This window comes from Periplaneta americana, chromosome 2 (genome assembly GCF_040183065.1).
Source record: "Periplaneta americana isolate PAMFEO1 chromosome 2, P.americana_PAMFEO1_priV1, whole genome shotgun sequence".
In the NCBI taxonomy this organism is placed as follows: Eukaryota; Metazoa; Arthropoda; class Insecta; order Blattodea; family Blattidae; genus Periplaneta; species Periplaneta americana.
Window position 1 is genome coordinate 178,943,052 of NC_091118.1, and position 8,869 is coordinate 178,951,920.

Below are 8,869 nucleotides of genomic sequence, written 5' to 3' on the forward strand. Positions count from 1 at the left end.
AAGGCATCCAGATGCTGTGGGCATGTAGGCCTAAACAGATTCATAAATGATCGCGATTCACGATTTGAGCATCTATGGCAGTGGCGTATACTGGTTAAAGGGTTTGGGCTACCGCTGACCCTATTATTACACAAAATATATCTAACAATTACTTTAATTTTAATTACTATGGTAAAACTAATAATACAAAATTATTACATTATGTTATATTATAAACTTTTTCTTTTGTAATTTCCTTGGGCTACCGCCGGTAGCCCCGGTAGCCCGCAAAATACGCCCCTGACTATGGTTTACTCTAACAGAGTGAGCCCCTAGCAAAACCCTGTCCAAACAGTGCTCATTGAAGGCGAGCATTCAGCTGAAAGAGGAGAGTGGAAGAAATAACTCGAGAGCGCATAGTTGGGATGATATCGTTGCGGTGAAGGAGTGGGGTGCTCTAGTTAACTGTTCAGAATTCTTCAATATTCTCTTGTCTCTTGAGATGTAATTACCTGTAGTGCATAATGGACGTAGGGAATGAAAGAAACATGATCACCAACCATGCTCTTTTCATATTGTAACTTTTGTTTAATAACAATGTGATTTATATTTCTAACTTGAATCACACACCCGTCAACAATGGGTATTCCACTGAACACGGCGACACAGTAGTCGTTATTGCACTCCTCCCAACGACAATGACCATTCACGTGTATTATTGAGAACAACAATGTACTACTAATTTCAACTAATGTTCACAAAACACTATGCACAAACAAAACTGTCAGTTCTCAGTTCACAGTTCGTTCGCCTTGGCTAGTTCTTCTAGCTCACGCATTCAAGTTCACTGTACGTCGAACCCCAAGCCTTCCAGACACAATTCACTTCACTTCGAACCCAAGACTACCAGAGACAGTCCACTACACTTCGAACCCAAGACTTCCGGACGCGTTGCCTTCGCCTGGACGCTGCCACAGTTACTCAAGTTCACTGCACTTCGAATCCAAGACTTCCAGAGACAGTTCACTGCACTTCGAACCCAAGACTACCAGAGACAGTCCACTGCACTTCGAACCCAAGACTTCCGGATGCGTTGCCTTCGCCTGGACGCTGCCACAGTTACTCAAGTTCACTGCACTTCGAATCCAAGACTTCCAGAGACAGTTCACTGCACTTCGAACTCAGATCCACTGGATACGTCTCCGCTAACTAGCTCTCTCGCAGCTGACTGGCTGACAAACTAAACTAAACTGACTCTTATGGCTCGCTTGCCCCTTTTTTATTTATTAGATTACACGTTCTCGAATGTACTGCGTCGCGTAGCTTCTACAAGAATCGGCTCGCGTGGCTTTGCGAAACGTCCAGATATCCCCCCCTTTTCCTTCTGCTCAGCGTCACACCGCAACTTCCCTCGCACTAGATGCGCGCGCAACTTCCCCGACGCGACCAGGTCTTCCAACATGGCGCCACAATATGTTATGGGAAAGCTGTTATTTCTTTGTAGCAGCTGGAAAAGAGCTTTATATGTCAGAAAATTATAAAAGGAAGACGAAAACATAATATAATGCGCCACTACGACACCATACATAAAGCTGTGTATGAAGATTTTGTTGGCGAAGATCGCAAGAGAAAAGTTAACGAGTTAAAACTATCTCTGTACCCTGAAGTAGGTTATAAATGTATCGTCACATGTTGAGTAGTTTTAATCATTGAAAATATATTTTAGTTTTATTTATAAAATGCTACAAATTTAAAAGCACATAATTGAGGCACTCAGAAGCAAAGTGATACAAGTGACATTTTTTTAAAAATTTAGAAGTGTATATTCTAAGTCTTTAATGTCACTTCTGTTCGGAAAAAATGTAATATAAGTGCAGTTCCAGTCAATGCTGCTCCATGTTGGCCTTACTCTTGTATTACAATGCATACAGAGTTTTGACTGAGCGGCAAACTAATACAAGTGCGTTGTTTACATAGCGTTGTTGCGTTTCTTCTGTTTGTAACTAATTCATTTGCCACATTGAAGAGAGGTAACATATTACATATTCGAAATATCTTCGTGGAAGGCCTGCACACATTGAGCTGGACCAACTATACAATAAGGATAACTTTTGCTAAGTGTACCAACTTGCAATAGCTAAAGAAATTCATCCCACCCATACACTACTCTTTATTTGATGACCTGAAGCATGAAGGATGGGCCTATAATAAGGACTGCAGGACGTGGAAGAGTGCGTGGAAGAGAAAGTTCAAGGAATACTCGCGGTAGGAGTCCTACAGACGCACTTCATGACAGAAACATAGATGCTGCAGCAGAGAGAGATGTGACTTCTTCAGATGAGGTAGTGACGTAATGAACAGCGACTAAGGCTGAATTTCATTTAAAATTAAACATTTTCTTAACCCTCTTATTCGGAGTACTAAAAACGACATCAACTCTTGCCCTATAAATTGAATGTAATATTCAACCTATCAGACATTATGTATTAAAAAAGGATCTAAAATACATTTAAAATTGCAAGCCTCATCCAGATCTCAGATGTTCTTCAAACTGTCAGATAATATCCTGTGTAATTTCTACAGAATAAACAAAGAAGAAATACTAGTCTATATCACAGACACACTCATTGTTAAAACTTTAGTTGTGAAATTCCTCCATGGAAATGGGTAATTCCAGAACATAGCATACAAATTCCAGGAAATCATTCCCAAAATGATCCTCCATACATTCTTAAGTTAGATGCCATGGAACTACTCTGCAGCACATATAAGGATCATATTCAAATTTATGCAGATGGATCTCTAAACCCTGATGATGGGACATCAGGAGCAGGGTATTACTGTATATTCCAAAATATCAAGAAAGTTACTTCATACCATGTTCATCCTCCTCCGTCTTGACACTGAATTGCTAGCTATTGATGCTGCTCTTCAATGTGTTACTCAAATTTCTAAAAAATCTATTTGCATACTTACCGACTACAATAGTTAAATATGTACCAAACCCAAACGCACATAGAACTATTCCAATTCAGAAACAACTAAGTAAACTAAAAAAAACTCCAAAAGGAAATAACATTTCAATGAATATCTAGTCATTGTAGTGTACCTGGAACCGAGAAAGTCAATAACGTTGGGAAATAAGCAACATATTTGCAACCAAGTGATATCTCGAATAATTTCGAGGGAAAAATTGTTCCGGAGCCGGGTATCGAACCCGAGACCTTTGTTTTACGTACCAACGTTCTACCACTGAGCTACCCAGGAACTCTAACCGACACCGATCCATAAACCACAAAAGAAGTAAATTAAAATCATCAATACCAATTGCAGAAGACACAGCTCTGGAGTATATATTGACTATTCTGGCTAGTAGCAACAGGCATCTATAATGAACACCATTCAAAATACTCCTCACTTTTCATGAAGAACAAAAACTGAATAGACTATAGTGGATTTTATGATGTCAGCAAACAGCGGGATACGTTAAGAAGACTGACTGAGTGATTCTTTCGGTTATACTGACACATTTTGTGTTATAATATGATAATCAGAAAGCTCAAATGCTGCTAAGACAGGAATGTTTGAATGTTGTAAACATTGTTCTTGTTCTTGTTTTAAATAATATAATAATACTGAAAACTGTTGCACTTATATTACTTCTCCACAAAAATATTTTCGTGGAAAAATAATACAAGTGACTTTAGGACCATATTTTACCTAAAATGTTTTAGAATAGATAATTTCTATATAGAAGTTAAAAAATACAGGTACCAACATACACAACTGTAAATTTACAGAAACATAGTCCTGTAACAGATTTTTTAATTTCCTTTTCAACTTCAAAGTCATTTATCTCAAATCTTACTAAATATCACTTGTATCACTTTGCTTCTGAGTGCCTCAAATCATTTTATTTAGCAATTCTATATTACAATTTTAAAATATTATAATATTTATTAATTTCTGTGCAATATGTTTCTACAGTTCATAAAAATTATTTAAATCAGAAATGCAATAGTTAGAAGAAGGCAACAACCTACACAATAATAATAATAATAATAATAATAATAATAATAATAATAATAATAATAATAATAATAATAATAGTGATCATGATAATAATAATGAAACAACTACTACTACTAATATATTTTTTTATTTTAGTAGGTTATTTTACGATGCTTTATCGACAGCTTAGGTTATTTAGCGTCTGAATGAGATGAGATAATGCCGGTGAAATGAGTCCGGGGTCCAACACCTAAAGTTACCCAGCATTTGCTCATATTGGGTTGAGGGAAAACCCCGGAAAAAACCTCAACCAAATAACTAGCCCTGACCGTGAATCGAACCCGGGCCGCCTGGTTGCAAGGCTGGACGCACTAATCGTTACTCCACAGGTGTGGACTACTACTAATACTACTACTACTACTAATAATATTAATAATAATACTAATAATAATAATACTAATAATACTAATAATAATAATATAATAATACTAATAATAATACTACTAATAATACTACTACTAATACTACTACTACTACTACTACTACTACTAATAATAATAATAATAATAATAATAATAATAATAATAATAATAATAACGGAACAGAATCGCTGTATGGGAGGAGAGTTCGAGATAGAAGAAGATATATATTATCAGTTTGTCTCATCCTGTATGTAGAAGAGTTTTACATTATACTAGTACAACACAAGGGGTTAGTATCGAATTATCGATACTTAAAACAAGACGTAGGCCTAAATATTCACGCAGCGTTGTTGAATGTCATAAATTTACCTACAGAATAGAAGGCGTGAGAAATTAGGTACTTATTTAATTTGGCTCTAAATAATCTTATATTTTAAGTTTAATGTTTTATATGTTTTATAGAAATGTTTTTTTTTTATCCAATGCCACCAGGTTGTCTTTTCGACATTTCTGATCTTCTCTCCTGGCATAACCCACTTCTGAGGATGGGGCGCCTGGAAGGCGGAGTTACATTACCCCGATGATGTGATAGGATGATTATGATAATGTGGTGCCAGGAGAGGTCTTAAATCTAAACTTAACCTAAATTCCAGACCATGGACGAACAAAGGAATAATCCCCTTTAAGGAAAAATTCCTGTGCTCTAACCGGGAATCGAACCCGGGACCTCATGAGCTATAGTCAGAAGCTCTGACCACTAGCCATGAAGCTTGTCTCCATAGAAATGTTTACTGCCATATAACGCACTCCTTTTTGATAGCATGATAGAAGTCACTTTTTTTTTTTGACGAGAATGTATGTTATGAACTTTTGAATTAGTTACAAAGCTTTCACGATTGCATACCAGAAAGTTTATTAATGAAAAATATACTGGCAAGCCATGGCGATTATTTGTAGTTCTTTTTTTTTAATTGTCCTACCTAATTCCCTAGATTTGGCACCTATTACAGTATTATTCTAATTACTCTTTTTGTAGTAGAAATATACTGTTAATATCTTTAGATTTTCCCCAGAATATTATTCTAAAACTCATTACCGAGTGGAAGTAAGTGGAAGTATGCGAAGTATATTGTTTTTAAGGTATTTATATTTATTATCTCTTGCATAGATCTAATTTCAAAACATGCTGAATTTAGTTTGGGGATAAATTCTTTAATATGATTTTCCCAGTTTAATGTATTATCGATTTGTAAGCTAAGAAATTTGGTGGTTGTTACATTACTAATATTACAATATAAATCATTCATCAATATAAAAAATAAAAATGATTCCAAAATACATTCTGAAGAACTCCAATCTCAAGTTTTTGAAGACTGAAATATTTATCATCGATATAAACTTGTTGAGTATGAGAAGTTAAAGAAAACTTGCATATAAGTCCAATTCAGAGTCGGTAATTTCATAATATTGAAGATTACTAATAATGTTCGAGTTTACTGTGTTCCTGTAACGGAACCAAGCCACTTGGATATTACAATAATTATTTGGCTTTCATAAGTAAAATTTCGAAGCAAACTCACAGTCTGTTCGACGTTCGTTGATGGTTATAGTTACGCCACACTACTGCTACTGGATAGTCTCTAAAAGTTGTAGAGTTTTAACCTAATATTTAACTGCTTCACTTTCAACTTGTACTAGATACAAATAAGAGAAATGTCATGTTTATCTGTATTTCCAAGGGTACATTTTATATAGAACGTTTTTTATTAAAACCGGTTTCACATGTTCAATAACTGGAAAGAACTACGTCAGCAGTTAGATAGATTGAAATATAACGTGTGACGTTATCCATTTCAATGTAATGTCTGGCTTTAAACGATTATAAACCTGTGGAACATAAGTATAGTACTTCTTGTTCGATCTCATAAACACATCCATCCATAGTAACTTTACGAAAGTAATTTGTGTATATATTAATTATATCTCGAAAGTTCGACCTCAAAAGATGCAGATCATGGATACCATTTTGTATATAACAATAAATTGTTATGCTGAATTAGAAAATTTGTATGATGAAGTTAGACTCTTTTACTTAACTTGACTTTTATTTAAGAAAGCATTCTTATAACCAGTTTTGAAAAAAATCAATATTTTATATAATATGAGCATGACGACTTCAAATTAAATAATACTTAATTACTTATGGCTTTTAAGGAACCCGGAGTTTCATTGCCGCCCTCACATAAGCTCGCATCAGTGATTATCCTGAGAAGATTAATCCAGTCTCTATCATCATATCCCACCTTCCTCAAATCCATCTTAATAATATTCTCCGATCTATGTCTCGGCCTCCCCAAAGGTCTTCTTCCCTCCGGCCTTCCAACTAACACTCTACATGCATTTTTGGATTCGCTCATACGTGCTTCATGTCATGCCAATCTCAAACGTCTGGATTTAATGTCAGGTGAAGAATACAATGTCATGCCAATCTCAAACGTCTGGATTTAATGTCAGGTGAAGAATACAATGCATGCAGTTTTGCGTTGTGTAACTTCCTCCATTCTCCTGTAAATTCATCTCTCTCTTAGCCCCAAATATTTTTCTAAGCACCTTATTCTCAAAGACCCTTAATCTCTGTTCCTCTCTCAAGGTGAGAGTTCAAATTTCACAATAATAAAAAACAACCGGTAATATAACTGTTTTATGAATTCTAACTTAAAGATTTTTTGAGAGCAGACTGGATGACAGAAGCTTCTCAACCGAATAATAACAGACATTTCCCATATTTGTTCTGCGTTTAATTTCTTCCCGAGTGTCATTTATATTTGTTGCTGTTGCTCCAAGATATTTGAATTTTTCCACCTCATCAAAGGATATATTTTCAATTTTTATATTTCCATTTCGTACAATATTCTGGTCACGAGGCATAATTATATACTTTCTCTTTTCGGGATTTACTTCTAACCTATATCTTTACTTGCTTCAAGTAAAATTCCCGTGTTTTCTCTAATCGTTTGTGCATTTTCTCCTAACATATTCACGTCATCCGCATACACAAGCAGCTGATGTAATGCATTAAATTCCAAACCCACTGTGTTATCCTGGATTTTCCTAATGGCATACTCTACAGCAAAGTTAAAAAGTAAAGGCGATAGTGCATCTCCTTACTTCAGCCCGCAGTGAATTGGTAAAGTACCTGTCAGAAACTGATCTATACGGACTCTTGTGTACGTGTCACTGAGACACATTTTAATTAATCGAACTAACTTAGTTTCTTGAGAATACCAAATGCAATAGGAATATCATATGAAACTTTTCTCTTAACCGAGTCATATGCCTTTTTTAAATCTATGAATAACTGAAGGTTATTTATTACTTATATGTAAGAAATACACAAATGTAAAACGTTTACACACACAAGTTGCATTCACAATTTCGTTTATTAGCATAAAAATACATTTCCTAGAATAAGGTTATTCTACTCGCATAATCAGAGCTGCGACTAAATGTCCCTAGACAAGATGTCAGCCTACGTAGGACTCTGGGTAGCCAGGCAAAGCCGGAGGAAGGAGAGCTGCGGTGAGTGGACTGAGGAAGTACTGTACTCCAACCACGAGAAAGTCTCCAGGGAATGAGACGCAGTGGGGTGATCCTGTGAATGAATGTTGATGTCGTAAAATGTCATAAGGTCACACACGTGGGTACTCGTATTTCTGTTGGCTATTTCTCAAAGCACAAACGATAACACTGATATACACATTTCTATACTAGCCTAGTTACAAAATTAGTTCACGGTTAATTTCCTGGTCTTTTAATCCCTCCATAAAGGAAATAACATATGCAGGAGAGCGCAAGATTTTTAAACCCTAGTAATGCCGCACTTCGATTATTGTGACGTTTTGTTAAGTGACCTAAGTTCTGAACTGTCAGTCAAGTTACAGCGAGCTCAGAATATGTGCGTCAGATACATGTGCAACATTCGACGATATGATCACATATCACCTTCCTTCGCAAGTCTTTCGTGGCTCCGACTTAAAGAACTCAGAACTTTACACTCTTTGTCTTTACTCTTTCGAATTCTGCATACCTTAACACCAAATTACCTTTCTTCTCGTTTCTCTTATCTATACTCTAACCACGACGTAAATACCAGATCACTTATCTGTGGCACGCCAAGTATACCTCTTCATAGAACATCTTGTTATTCATCATCTTTTACAATATCCACCTCGCGCCAATGGAATTCCTTGTCACAAAGTATTAGGGGCTGCAAGACAACAAACACCTTTAAGAACAGCTTAAAAGATAACCTTATTAGCATTTCACTCCAATCATACTGATTTTAACTATCACTGACTACATTGTTACTTTTTTCTTTAGACATCATCCTGATTGTGCTGTATTTTCAAAATTGTCTCATAATAATCTCTTTCTATTATCTAATGTTATTTGTAATA

The 8,869-nt window shown here is 35.7% G+C and overlaps 1 protein-coding gene across 1 annotated transcript in view; it reads right to left on the minus strand.

Annotated features, from left to right (window-relative positions):
• Positions 1 to 6,098, minus strand: part of LOC138694879 (juvenile hormone acid O-methyltransferase-like) — a 46,241-nt gene extending 40,143 nt beyond the window's left edge. The window contains exon 1 of the mRNA XM_069819038.1: positions 5,993 to 6,098. The gene's annotated coding sequence lies outside the window, so the exon portion shown is untranslated. The remainder of the gene's footprint in view (positions 1 to 5,992) is intronic.
• Between the last annotated feature and the right edge of the window lie 2,771 nt (positions 6,099 to 8,869).